This window comes from Euleptes europaea, chromosome 17 (genome assembly GCF_029931775.1).
Source record: "Euleptes europaea isolate rEulEur1 chromosome 17, rEulEur1.hap1, whole genome shotgun sequence".
Classification (NCBI taxonomy): Eukaryota; Metazoa; Chordata; class Lepidosauria; order Squamata; family Sphaerodactylidae; genus Euleptes; species Euleptes europaea.
Genome location: NC_079328.1, coordinates 8,130,758 through 8,145,998, shown reverse-complemented (window position 1 = coordinate 8,145,998; position 15,241 = coordinate 8,130,758).

The window sequence follows — 15,241 nt, the reverse complement described above, 5'->3', positions numbered from 1 at the left end:
CTGGCCTGCTGTTTGCTGAATTAATTTACTTTGCAATAAGAATCACTATTTTTTCCCCCAAAGTAATGAGTTACTGGCCATTTCCGCACCATTCACTTACAGCATATTACCCTTGTGGTCGATGTGCGAGGTTTGGCTGAGCAGTCAAAATTTCTGTCCACATATTGCCTCTTTCGCCACTGTATTCAACATTTCACCCTCTCTGCACTTTCCCCCAAAAAACTATATGTTCCCCAGGGGAGCGTCACATCGTTCGTGATGTTGCAGAAATGTGGGACACTCCCCTCTCTTCCCCCCTTTTTGTCTTTGCGCCAGCAGCCTCTTTCATTAGGGCTGCCGCTCTTCCTGGCGACCCTCTCAGGCACTCTGTATACAAAAGGACAGACATTGGGGCGAGCAGAGCGGGAAGCCTGGGGCATGCGTGTATTTGCTTGCGCTGCATTTTTTGTTTAGCTCTATCTCCCCTGCCACCTTCCTTGTGGGAAGTCAGCCAAGTCCCAAGTCTCTCAAGGGGAAGGGGAAGAGGGAACGGTTAGGAATCACACTTCTGCAAGATAAATGCACTTAAAGGAAATAATAGACCTCAGGATAAATCGTGACCCTGCGCAAAACAACTGGGGGGGGGGGTGTTAGTCCAACACTCCAACATACTTTTGCTAGTCCATTTGCATTTAATAAAAAAAATTTAAAAGCACAAAAGGGTTAACGAGAGGGGAGGGAAGGGGGAATCGGGAAGGTGGAATAGGAGGAAGATGGGCAATGCAGTGGGTGTGTTCAGTGGAGGGGGCGGACAAATGAATAGCGTCTTAAACATGTCCACTCCTCAGGGGAAGTCGTCCTAGAAATGGCGAAAAAGGAAACATCGTTATATAAGCCTTTTCAGATAACACGGCAATTAAACTATTGCAAAACAGCTCCAACCCCAAATGGAGAGAAAACATTGCAGACGCAAGAAAATAAAAAGTTTCATTAAACATTTCCAAAAGTTGGTGTGGAAACCCCTAGTGCAGTGGTTCCCAACCTTTTTTTGACCAGGGACCACTAGGACTTTTTTGTTCGGTTCAGGGACCCCAAGGTTCAAAATAAAAATTCTGAGAATTTGAAAATAAACTTTAATCATAACTGTTAGTTAAACATTAAACTTAGAATAATATTTGAATATATATATTTTATAATAGAGAACTTTTAATTGAAAATATTAATTTATTATGGGTTTATAACTTTGTTTCGCGGGCCTTAATTTAGTTCTCGTGAACCCCTGGGGGTCCATGGACCCCTGGTTGGGAACCAGTGCCCTAGTGGTTTTGGTTAAAGATGTCCTAGGAAAAATAATGTCCTGTGATATATTATCTGCATCAAAATGAACCTCACCAACTGCAGCATGTAAAATGACATACTGTGCATTACATGGTGGTGTGGTGTTTTCATATTAGTATATCTACATGTAGGTATGTTGGATAGTCCCCACACCCCAGCTCAGAAACTTCAGAGAAAGGGATGAAACGGAAGGATGGCAATTCCAGCAACTCAGAGTAACAACAGTTTTAAAAGACATCCCCTCAAATCTCCCCTCAAGCCAAAATAAGGAACAGTGTCAGAAAACCAGGGCTACCCCATGCCAGCAAGGGGGCACTGGAGACTGCAATGTGAAGCCATGGGGGCAGCCATCGTCTCTAGACCCCACTTGTCTTGCAAAAACAAAAACAAAAAAACTTTGGCCGAGACATATTGTAACACGTTGTTAAAGTCCTCTGTATATTGCTGTTGTTATTTGTTTGGTTTTCCAATACAAACTGTTTTTGCAGATATCCCAGCATATTCTTGTACTAATCTCCAGGTGATGGCTGGAGATCTCCCACTATTACTCCTGGAGGATGGCAACCCTGGTGGTAGCCAAGTCAGGTGGCCCTAGGGTTTCCAGCCTTCCTCTATTACAATTGATCTCCAGGCAATAGAGGCCAGTTCCCCTGGTGAAGTCCCTCTCCTTCCCAAATCCCACCCTCCACTCCCAAAATCTCCAGGTATTTCCCCACTCAGAGCTGGCAACCCTAGGTGGCATGGATACTGGGGGCCCTCCTACAAAAATAAAGATCTCATCTTTTTTGAGCCTTAACCCAGGGGCTTATCGCACCCAGGCTGGGAAACATATGGAAAACATCTTAAAAGAGATAGTGCTGGATGTGATTTCCTATTTCCCCCCTGCACTTCTGCTCGTTCTAACCTCTCTGAAACATTTACTTTCAGAGCGCACCTCCAATGAAACAGCGCACAAAAGAGAGAAGGGGCGTGGAGGGAGCACCACGTAACTTGCTTGGGTTCCCCTCCACCGCCCTCGGCATTTTGGTGTGCTTGCGTGGGATCATCAGTGCATCGGGAAGATAGGACGATGGGCTCACGTTTTCCCCGATGCTTCTAGTTCTCGCGGGAATGCAAAGGGACAAAAGCAGGAAATCATTCAGATCTTCCTGTCAAGAGTCATGCCAAGAGTCATGCTTATTCATGCTTATTTCTGTTCAAGTGTATCTATTGGTTTTACTGTTCAAGTGTATCAAGTGGTTTTGTTTCTCTGAGATGTTCAAGCTGTCAGGAGTCATTCTGTCCATAGCTCTTGACATGAGTTAGGCCCATTGCTGTTCAAGTGTTAACCTTTGGTTTCGCTTCTCTGAACCGTTCAAGCTGTCTCCGCTCCTTTCCTCCCCCCCTGCTCTGCCCTTGAGTCTCTAGCAGGCAACTTCAGTATTATGGCTTGCTCACTCCCTACGTCCTACCAGGCACCGTTATCTCCTAATTCCCAGGCCGCTTGGTTTTGCACCTGGGATGACTCTGTGCTTAAAGTTATGCTTTGTAGTTTGGTTTGTCATTAGCAGCTTTCAACCTGTGGATTGTTTATGCTGTATCTGCGGTTCCTGAATAAACGTTTACCTGCTTTAGACCTGCCTGTCTGAGTGAGTGACTTTTTGGGATTGCCGAGGGTGGCTGGAGAACCTCACACTTCCCTTGGGGATATCGCACCAGGAGGAAAATGGGGGGGGGGGGAACAGAAAAGAAAGAAGAAACTCAGAAACAATCATTCTCCTGCAGCTCTCAAGGGAAGGGGGGATCAGAAGAACAAAAGCAACAAATTTCCTTTACAGCCTTGTCCGAGCCTCGTCCGTAACACAGAAACAAAGGAGACCTGGTGGAGAATGGGTCGCTTCTTTGCTGGCTTTAAATAATTTGCCTGATCCCATTTTTTTTTAAGAAGACATAACAATCCAATGTTACTCCAAATGCATTTATTTTAAAACAAAAAACCACATGGCCACCGGCGGGAAAGAGGAGGGGACATGGGCTACACAGTGGGTGTGAACAACAGAGGGGCGGAGAAAGAAACAGCGTCTCAATCTTATCTGCACTTTGGGGGAAGCCGTCTGGAGAACGGAGAAAGGAAAAACATTGTTCTGTAAGTGTTTTTGAAAACCACGGGGATTACATGACTGCAAAACGGTTCCACCCCCAAAGGGAGGGGGGGAAGTGCGATCATGAATGAATAAAACGTCTCAATAAACGTTTCAAACAGTAAGTGTGTTAGCCCTTCCACAATGCAAGAGTATTCTTAACAATGTCATCAGTCATCCTATGCCCCTGAGGATGTCTTTTACCAATGTATCCAGGAGAAATATGGTGTTTGTCTTATTCATGTCAGGGACTTCAGGTATTTGTATAACAAGGTGTTTATTGAACTTCTATAACACAAAGAAAAAGTCAACAGTTCCTCCGCAGAGCCTGCTTGCTCTTTCTCTCTCAGTCTCCTTGTAACTTCCAGTTTCCTGTTAGTTGCCACTTCCCTGTTCCAACTCCCCAATCAAAACTACGTTTCACTACAGTGTTCAGGTGTAGTTTTTGCATGAAAATAGTTTTTAGGAGCCTTAAAAGATATGCCCCCATTTGCAGTCTGAAGCAGCCCACAATTCTACCACCTCATTTTGTATAATATGAAAAATGGTTATCAAATTCATACTCCTTCCTCTCTGAAATTCTGCACACTACAGGGACTGTACAAATGATAATGTTATTTGGCATAAAATCTAGTGGGGAATTCATTTGGGAAGGTGGGGGGACAAAGTTGACCTGCTTTTTACTAGCCAAAGTTTGGCCTGTATCGGATGCGAGGCCAAGAAAAACGTTCTGTGTTTAAGTTTCAGGGTCCTATTGTTCAAGCAGTTCTGTTGGCATTACACTGTTCACTCCTATAAACATCTGATGAGCCTGCAAGCTATCTCTAATGTTTATATAAGGAAATGGGACTTTGGGATATTTTAATTGCAGGAAGGCAGAGCCTGCACACCCATGAAGTCACCACGGCCTCCTTTGGCTGTGTTTTCTGTAGGGTATTTGGGGCCTCTTTTGTCTGTGATTATGCTACTTGAAGTATTTGAAGTTGTTTCCCTTTTGCAGCGAGCAAACGGGAAACTATAACAATGGTTTAGATTTCCTGATTTTAGCCGCTATAAATCCCATTGTTTTAAGACTCGCTTGTGTGATAGGACCTCAGTCAGATGAAGCTGTAAGGTGGTTTTATTCGGGGGCACAATTTAGGGAGCGATCGAGCATAGACTTGCCAACTTCTAGGTAGAACCTGGAGATCTCCCGGAATAAAAAGTGATCCCCAGACTACAGAGATGAGTTTCCATGGAGGAAATGACTGATTTGGAGTTCCACTCGATGACATACCCCACTCAGGACACTTTTCCCTGGACAGGGTTGCCAGCTCCAGGTTGGGATATTCCTGCAGATTTTGGAGTTTGATGGTGAGGAGGGTGAAGTTTGGGGAGGAAAGGGACTTCAGCAGGGTATAATGCCATAGTCTACCTTCCAAAACACCCATTTTCTCCAGAGGAGTGGACCTCTATAGCCTGGAGATCAGTCAGAATTCCAGGAGATCTCCAGCCACCACCTGGAGATTGGCAACCCCTTATGTACACCCTAACAAATCACAACTCCTGGTTAAGTGTTAACCTCAGATGTGTGTTTTTTTGTAAAATACACTTTATTCTTGTTCACTTTAAAAAGCAAACCATCTTGTACCTGTCAGTTTTACCTCCGCTTGGTCGCGTCATGCTCAGGCAGAAATCCTACTCCCAGAAAACCCGGTTTTCTCTTTTTAGTGTTCTGCTGGGAACCCCACCACAGTGGAGGAGGCAGCAAATTGTATTCTGACAGGAGTGGGGAGACACCTGTGGGGAGGTGGCTAGCTTTAAGGAAATCCATCACATGTAGTTTTTAATTTTCACGCATCACCCAATATGCCATTGAAAGCACAGGAGGATTCATTTCTCTATACTTGGTTACTCCACACTTTGGCCTGAACCATTCTTAAAAACCATTAAAATTAAATGGGACAAGTTAGTTCATACCGATTGAAACATTATGGCATTCAGTGGGATTTAAGCATGACTATCTTTAGGTCAAAGCCTTGTTGAATGACAGCTATGAAAAACTACTTAACATGGATTCTGGTACTCAAGGCCTGCAACAAACCCAGGCTCCAACTTTGCTTTCATATAAATCCTAGAAACATCACTTGGCCCAGCAACATCAGCAGTACTACCTCAGGTTCATACTCCTGCTCGTCTTCTAATATGATTTATGCCATCACATGCCAGCTATGGCTTCCACTCTCTACGCTGGACAAACAGGCCAGTCCTTGCAACAAAGATGGTGTGTGTGTGTGTGTGTGTGTGTTAAGTGCCGTCAAGTCGCTTCCGACTCATGGCGACCCTATGAATGAAAGTCCTCCAAAATGTCCTGTCTTTGACAGCCTTGCTCAGATCTTGCAAACTGAAGGCTGTGGCTTCCTTTATTGAGTCCATCCATCTCTTGTTGGGTCTTCCTCTTTTCTTGCTGCCCTCAACTTTTCTAGCATGACTGTCTTTTCCAGTGACTCTTGTCGTCTCATGACGTGACCAAAATACGACAGCCTCAGTTTAGTCGTTTTAGCTTCTAGGGTCAGTTCAGGCTTGATTTGATCTATAACCCACTGATTGGGTTTTTTTGGCAGTCCACGGTATCTGTAACACTGTCCTCCAACACCACATTTCAAAGGAATCTATTTTCTTCCTATCAGCTTTCCTCACTGTCCAGCTTTCACACCCATACATAGTAATAGGGAATACGATGGCATGAATTAATCTAGTCTTGGTGGCCAGTGACACATCCTTACACTTCAAAATCTTTTCTAGCTCCTTCATGGCTGCCCTTCCCAGTCTCAATCTCCTTCTGATTTCTTGGCTGCAGTCTCCCTTTTGGCAACAAAGATTAAATGGACATAAGTCTGACATCAGAAACCACAGCATTCAAAAAACAGTGGGGGGACATTTTAATCTTCCAGGACATTCAGTTGCTGACTTAAGAGTAGTGGTTTTTTTACAAAGGGATTTCAAGGGGAGATTAAGAAAGAAAGACTGCTGAATTAAAACTGATAATGAAGCTCAAGACAATGCATTCGCCTAGACTGAATAGAGACCTGGGATTCCTCTGTCATTATCAATGCTGATTTCTCTACCCCTCTGCCCCTCTTATACGGAAAGGCTGGAGAGTCTGGGATTTTTAAGTCTAGAAAAAAGATGGCTAAGGGGAGACATGAGAGGTTTATAAAAATTATACATGGGTTAAATAAAGTGGAAGAGAGGGAGCTTCTTCCTCTCACAGAATAGAACTTGGGGGGGGGGGCATCCAATGAAATTTACATTCAGGACAGGCACAAGGAAATACTTCTTTACTGGATGAGTAATCAAACTGTGGTAAGCTTGAAATCATCAAATGAGAAATGGAACGTTTAAACATTTCAATCCTGGCCGTGAATGAACTAAAGTGGACTGGATTAGGACATTTTCAGTCAGAAAATTATGAAGAGTTTTACTCGGTAAATGACAAAACAGAAGAAACGGAGTTGCTCTAATAGTGAGCTGAGAAGTAGCACAAGCAATCAGGGGCTAAAATGCAAACTCCGACCTAATAATATCAATCAGCCTATCAACATAACCATCATTCAAGTTTATGCCTGAGCTACAGATGCTGATGAGGAAGAATTGAAAGCTTTGATGCAAGTGTTCAGGAGGAAATTGATCACACACCTAAACAAGATGTGCTTATAATCATAGGTGACTGGAACACAAAAGTAGGAAACAAAGCAGAATCAAATATCGTTGGAAGATTTGGGCTAGGAACGTGAAATGAAGCAGGAGAGCAACTCATAGAATTCTCTGAAGACAACATTTTGTTCATTAAAAATTTTGGGGAGCCTCTCCCCCCCCCCCATAATGTTTTTAAATCTATCCTTTTTCAGGTCTAAAACTCCATTCATATCTCCAAAGATCAAAATCTCTCCTTCCTGGAAATCTAATAATGCTTGGATTTTTTTCCAAAAAAATCTAGCTTTAGCAACATTTGGGGCATATATTACACCAAAGCTTTTGACTGTGTGGATCATGAAAAGCTATGGTTGGTTTTAAAATAAATGGGTGTACCATAACATTTGATGGTTGTGATGAGCAACCTGGACATAAGAACATAAGAAAGGCCCTGCTGGATCAGACCAAGGCCCATCAAGTCCAGCAGTCTGCTCACACAGTGGCCAACCAGGTGCCTCCAGGAAGCCCACAAGCAAGACGAGTGCAGCAGCACCACCATCCTGCCTGTGTTCCACCGCACCCAAAATAATAGGCATGCTCCTCTGATACTAGAGAGAATAGGTATGCAGCATGACTAGTATCCATTCTAACTAATAGCCATGAATACCCCTTTCCTCCATGAATATGTCCACTCCCCTCTTAAAGCCCTCCAAACTGTCAGCCATCACAACATCCTGGGGCAGGGAGTTCCACAATTTAACTATGCGTTGTGTGAAAAAATACTTCCAAAAGGCTACTGTTAGAATTGGGGAAAACAGAATTGGCAAAGGTAGAAAAGAGCAAGAGTCCAGTAGCACCTTAAAGACTAACAAAAATATTTTCTGGCAGGGTATGAGCTTTCTGGCAGGGTATGAGCAGACAGTCTAACACTGCTACCCACTGTGAATTGGCAAAGGTGTCAGACAAGGATCTATTTTATCTCCCTATCTCTTCAATCTACATGCAGAATATATCATAAGGAAAGATGGATTAGATTTAGATGAAGGCAGAGAGAAAACTGGTGAAATTAACAATTTGAGATATGCATCAGCTCTACTTTCGGGAAGGTTTCTTCATTGCCCAACAGACACACACAAATGTTCTTGCTATATGGATGTGGTGGTGATGCTACTACATATACTGTTTCATTGTGAATATTATGATGGTGCCAGAAATCGTTTAATTACTCCCATGCTCTCTCGGTTTGTACACTCTTACACCTCTGAAATCTCTTTGGTAGAATATCTACTGGGAGACAGGGTGACTTTTATTTCACACTCTGTAGCAAAATTTTGCTCTTATGTCTGTTGGAAACGGAAGGCATTAATGATGAATAAAGGTTCTATGGGTAAATCTTCAGGTTAATCAGTACAGATGAGATGCTGTAAGCAGGATCTGTATAGTTTTATCACAGTGTGTATATTTTATATATATATTATCCCGGCCTTTGGCTGTAATAAAGAAGAATGGATTTGGGATATGCAGATGATCCCACATTACCAGCAGAAAATACTGAAGATCTGAAATAACTACTGATGAAGGTCAAAGCAGAAAGTGCCGAAGCAGTATTACAGCTGAATATCAAGAAGACAAAAGTAATGGCTACTCGTGAATTACACAACTTTACGGTTGATGATGAAGAAACTGAAATTGTTCAAGATTTTCTATTACTTGGCTCCATCATCAATCAAAAGGTAGACTGCAACCAAGAAATCAGAAGGAGACTGAGACTAGGAAGGGCAACCATGAAGGAGCTAGAAGATTCTTAAGTGTAAGGATGTGTCACAGGCAACCAAGATCAAGATAATTCATTCCAATAGTATTCCCTGTTACTATGTATGGGTATGAAAGTTGGACCATGAAGAAAGCAAACAGGAAGAAAGTAGATTCCTTTGAAATGTGGTGTATTTCAAGAGTATTACGGATACTGTGGACAGCCAAAAAGACAAATAAGTGGGTTCTAGATCAAATCAAGCCTGAACTAGAAGCTAAAATGACTAAACTGAGGCTATCATACTTTGGTCACATTATGAGAAGACAAGAGTCACTGGAAAAGACAATCACGCTAGGAAAAGCAGGAAGAGAGGAAGATCCAACATGAGATGCATTGACTGTATGTGGGAAGCCACGGACCTCAGTTTGCAAGACCTGAGCAAAGCTGTTAACAATAGGACATTTTGGTGGTCATTAATCCATAGGGTCGCCATAAATCAGAAGCTCCTTGATGGCACTTAACACACACACGCACAATCAAACTGTGGAATACACTGCAAGTGGGGGTAATGATGGCCACACGTAGCTTTAAAAGGGCATTAAGGCAGATTCATGGAGAAGAGGTCCATCAGTGGCTGCTAGCCATGGTGACTTAATGGAGCCTCCATTAACAGAGGCAGCAAACCTCTGAATACCAGCACTGGGAGCCAGCAGTGGCCCCTATGCCCTGTTTGTTTAGACCTCCAGGACTGGTTGGCTGCTGTGTGGAACAAGATGCTGGATTAGATGGACTGGCCTGGACTGCCCCAGCAGGCTCTTCTTATGTTCCCTTGACCATGCAGTCACCAAGCAGTACAGAAATATGGTTGCATCTATACAGCAGCGATTCTCCATTTTGCATTCATTGCTGCTGTGAAAGCAGAGGCATTGGCAATGGAGCACCCAAGATGAGGTTTTCTGAACAGTTTCCTTCCTGAGCTACCATTTCCCCTGTGCTTTCCCCCACTGTACCACTGGAGGGCTTTTTGAGAGTTTTATTTATTTATTTATTTATTTATTTATTTATTTTAAAGGTGATTGCAATAGTATTTATAGTGCAATTGCAGTTACTGGGTTTTTTTAAAGCCTCAAAAAGACCTCCAGAGGCACAGCAGGGAAGTAGCAGCTGCAAGCAGCTGACAGAATAAAAAGGGTGCTGATGTGGGCGGGACCTTAAAAATACACTTTCTCATCTGGATGATAGGCTAATGCACTTTGACTGCATTCTTTCAGAAAAGACTCTAGTAAACCATGTTTGAGAGAATGTGCAAAGAAGGGTAAAACCAGGGATGTGGACAATTAAAGCATTGTTCTTTTAAACTAGTTAAGTGGGAAATACTTGTCATATTGCTATATACATATATTTATTTCATAGAATCATAGAGTTGGAAGGGACCACCAGGGTCATCTAGTCTAACCCCCTGCACAATGCAGGAAATTCACAACTACCTCCCCCCACACACACCCAGTGACTCCTACTCCATGCCCAGAAGATGGCCAAGATGCCCTCCCTCTCATCATCAGCCTAAGGTCATAGAATCAGCATTGCTGACAGATGACCATCTAGCCTCTTCTTAAAAACCTCCATGGAAAGAGAGCTCACCACTTCCTGAGGAAAGCCTGTTCCACTGAGGAACCATTGAGGAACCGCTCTGTTAGAAAATTCTTCCTAATGTCTAGATGGAAACTCTTTTGATTTAATTTCAACCCGCTGATTCTGGTCCGACCTTCTGGCGCAACAGAAAACAACTCGGCACCCTCTTCTATATTGCAGCCCTTCAAGTACTTGAAGATGGTTTTTATATCCCCTCTCAGTCTTCTCCTCTTCAGGCTAAACATACCCAGCTCTTTCAACCTTTCCTCATAGGACTTGGTCTCCAGACCCCTCACCATCTTTGTTGCCCTCCTCTGTTGGTTGACTGGTTAGCTCGCTTTGGAGAAACTGTTTTTAGTGTGGTGCGAGTTAGGGTTCAATACATTTCATTGTTAATATGAAAGGTACTTTTATTTTGGTTCCTCTATTTATACATTTTTGGAGTTTGCTCATTCAACCTTTTTTGGTGACCTAGACAATTAAAAGATGTCCTGGTGCCCAGGCTCTAAAAAACAGTGCTCTGTTTGAGATGGAAAAGTAAAGAACAACATACATGTGGACGTAGGCTATGCATAGCCCTGCCCTGTATGATATTGGCTTCCCTATAGGTTTTGTTGATTTTGTGCATTCAACTGTACTTTAAAAATTCTTAGGTGTACACCTAGTATACATGTGCAAATTCGTCATCACAACAAAATTTACTGACCAGACCTCGATTTTGTAAATTGCCTCTTTGGCACCATCCTGTGGCCATTTCAAATAGTTTCTCTGTATTTTCACACATGCCAATTTTAAACCTATTTCCAGTCTTCTGAGAGCTCTCTCACCGCTGTTCTCTGAGGCCATCTACTGACAGGGGGAGCATTTCCTTCTTGCTTCTCCTGGACCATTGATAAGCACTGGATTCCACTTACAAGGAGATCTTCCTGGGACATCCAGTCCTCCGCTGGCTTCAATATTTTTTATTTCAGGGGGTGCTGTGGGGAAACCGACTGGCCCTCGACCTCTAGGGTGCCTCGTGTTTCCATCTCCCATGCTATTTTCCATTGACATGAAGCCAGGTAGAGTGACCATTTAGTGATTCCCAACACAATGGCATCAATATGCTGATCAGACACAGCTATATTTCTTCATTCCATACACGAAAACTAGGGAAGCTGTGGAAATACATACCTTGTGTCTGGCAGCAGTGAAGGGCTAGATAAGAGTGAACGACAAGATGCAAGTGATGTGGATTGGCAGTAGAACTGGTACCAGAAGACGTCTATTGCCTGTGGAGGGTGGAGTTACATGGCCACCAGGGCAAGGGAGGAGCAGCTGCCCCGGGCAGCGAGCAGAGAGGGGGTGGCAGCGGCAGCCAGGTCACAGGCAGGGCCGGATCTAGGGAGGGGGGAGGAGGAGAGCACCTGCCCTATCCACAGATGGCACACAGATGGGGGCAGCAGCCCACCTGTACCTTGCCTGGGAACAAAGAGCCCCGTAGGTGGCCCCGATGGATGCTTGCTGCACCGGCCCACCCCGAGCCCTCCCCTCCTTTCTCCCATGCTCCTTTCCCAGCCCTCCCAGTGGAGAGCAGGGGCTGTGCCAAGATGCTGAAGACCATTGAGCACGGGCAGAACAGCGCAGCTTGAATCGCCATTGAAGCCGCCCCATGGTGCTGAGCACCCTTGGGATCTGCGCTCTCCGGGCAGCAGCACTGCAGCTCCTGCTGGCGGCAGCGGAGGAGAGCACACCGCGGCTGAGTCTGGGCTATGGCAAGCGAGGGGTGTGGGGGTGGATCCAGGACAGTGAGGGCAGCCTAGTGAGGAAGGCAGCTGCAACCAGCTGGGCTTGGCTGGCAGCTGTTGTGAGCCAGGGGGAAGGGGGCAACTCTCCAGCCGTCACCGTGGACCTGCCGTGCCACTTTGAGCAAGGCCGATTTAACTGTTCGTTCAGACATTGATTTGTTTTTTCACTTTATTTATATTACACTTTTCTCACTAACAGACCCAAAGTGGTTCACATTGTTCTCCTCTCCATTTTATTCTCACAACCATCCTGTGAGGTAGGTTAGGCTGAGAGGGTGTAACAGGCCTGTCACCGAGCAAGCTTCCATGGCAGAGTAAGGATTAAAAACTGGGTCTATCAGATCCTAATCTGACATGCTAACCACTACGCCATGCTGGCTCTCTGTATATCCTGCTTTTCTTCTTGATGGGCGCTCAAAGCTATTACAATATGGTTGCTTCATCCTCAGTTTTACCTGGCAAAAACCATCCTGTGAGGTAGGCTAGGCTGAGAGTAAGGTCACCCAGCGAGCTTCCTTGGCAGAGGGGGGATTTGTACCTACATTTCCAAGCTGTCTCAGGGAAGGTTGATGCCAGTTATCCAGCACTTTGGGGAAGGGCTTACAATCACCTTCCCTTCCCCTCCCCACAACAGATACCCTGTGAGGTAGGTGGGGCTGAGAGAGCTCTAAGAGAACTGTGACTAGCCTAAGGTCACCCAGCTGGCTTCATGTGAAGGAGTGGGGAAACTAACCTGGTTCTCCAGATTAGAGTCCACTGCTCCAAACCATTGCTCTTAACCACTACACCATGCTGGCTCTCACACATGGGATTCTGACTAAAAGCAAACAAGCAAATGAACATTAAGACAGGCAGGGCCAGGTCCAGATTTTGAGGGGCCCCGGGCAGAAAGTTCCCCCTCACCTCCCCACCACCAGGCCCCCACACATGTCCTCCTTCCCTTCCCCCACCCAAGTGCCTCCCACCTGCCTGCATGTCCTTCTCCTGCCCCCTTGTAAGCCCTTCTACGGCCTGCACCCCTTCCCCCAGTGACACTGGGCAGTGGGCGTAGCTGGGAGCATGGCAGAGTGCTAGCAAAGAAGGGAAGGGAGGGGTCCACACCCCAGCAGTGGGTCCTGCCAGAAGGGGGGGGGCTGTCAACTGCCCTGCTTCACAGTATACTGGCGCCAGCCCTGAAGCTGCCAGGCAAAGAAAAGCAATAAAAGGTCCCCTAATATATCAACTGAAGTGAGCCCCGTGGTGCAGTGGTAAGCTGCAGTACTGCAGTCCAAGCTCTGCTCACGACCTGAGTTCGATCCCGACAGAAGTTGGTTTCAGATAGACGGCTCAAGGTTGACTTAGCCTTCCATCCTTCCGAGGTCGGTAAAATGAGTACCCAGCTTGCTGGGGGTCAAGGGAGGATGACTGGGGAAGGCACTGGCAAACCACCCCATAAACAAAGTCTGCCTTGGAAACGTTGGGATGTGACGTCAACCCGTGGGTCAGGAATGACCTGGTGCTTGCAGAGGGGACCTTTACCTACCTTTTTAATATATCAAACTGAACGTATTCCCAAATCTAGCAGATATGTCCCTATGTCCACCTCTGGCCTATGCTTCCCCGGCTGCGAGGGCACACATATCCCACCAGCAGAAGCCACCCTGATGACCAATTCCAGGGAAATGCACACCTCTTCCCGCAAGATTTATAGATTCTGGGGTGTGCCTGGTCAGCTGAGCTGGCCTGGAGCCAATCTAGAGGCTTGACTTTTACCTGGGAGATCGAGGGCAGGAAGGATTAGCCTCTCCTCCCAAAATCTCCATAATGCACACGGTCCTTTGAAGGTGGCTCACACGCCAGGGAGGAATGCTCTGAGCATCTGAGAAGGTCACTTTGTGTCAGCCCTTGGCCCACAGAACCAGAAATCACCACAAAGTCGTATAGAGTCCAAACAGATGGATTTTACTGATCAAATAGGCATACAGTGCAAACGAATAAAATGACAGCTATGAAAGGCTCACTAGCTGGGAGATATTATAAGGCAGGAAAGGCGGGAGATTACACGCAGGAATACAGTTTCCCAGGAGCTGAGTTCCCAGGCTTAGGCTTAGGCATGCGACCTTGGGGGGCAGACAATACAGCACAGAGACAGAGGCAATAACGAAACCGAGATAGCAGCCTGACATTCTGCTCCCCTTAAGGCCCCCTCCCAGTTCGCAAGGGGGCTGGCCTGTCCGGGTAAGCAATGTGAAAGGCGTCGACGAGGTCGGGGGCGGAGACATCCCGTGCGCGCACCCATTCGTCATAGGCAGGGGGGAAATGTTTCCAACGAACTAGATACTGGAGAGTACCATGGTGAATACGGGAGTCAAGGATCTTGGAGACTTCGAAGTGTTCTTCCCCCCCCACCATGATGGGTTGCGCAGGCGGTGGGTCCGGATGCCACCGTGGAGAAGCAACATGGGGTTTGAGGAGGCTTATGTGGAAAACAGGATGTACACGCCTCAAAGATTTGGGGAGAGCCAGTTCCACTGTGACAGGGTTTATGACCCGAGTAATGGGGAAAGGGCCAATGAATTTGGCGCTGAGTTTATGGCACGGTTGGGTGGACCGGAGGTTTTTGGTGGAAAGGTAAACCAAAGCACCCACTTGCAGATCCCCCCCGGGGGAGCGATGTTTGTCAGCTTGCGCTTTGTATTTACGTTTGGCCCGGTCGAGGTTGCTAACGAGCCAGGGCCAAGTGGTACGGAGGGCGTGTGCCCAGGAGGCAATGTCGGGATTCCCCTCCCCCTCTACATCATCTGTAGGAGCGATGGGACTGAAATCTTGTCCATACACAGCGAAAAACGGGCTAAAACCTGTGGATTGATGCATGGCATTATTGTAGGCATATTCTGCTAAAGGTAACAGTTCTACCCAGTTATCCTGGTGGTAGTTAACATAACAACGCAAATAACATTCGAGTACAGCATTGACAC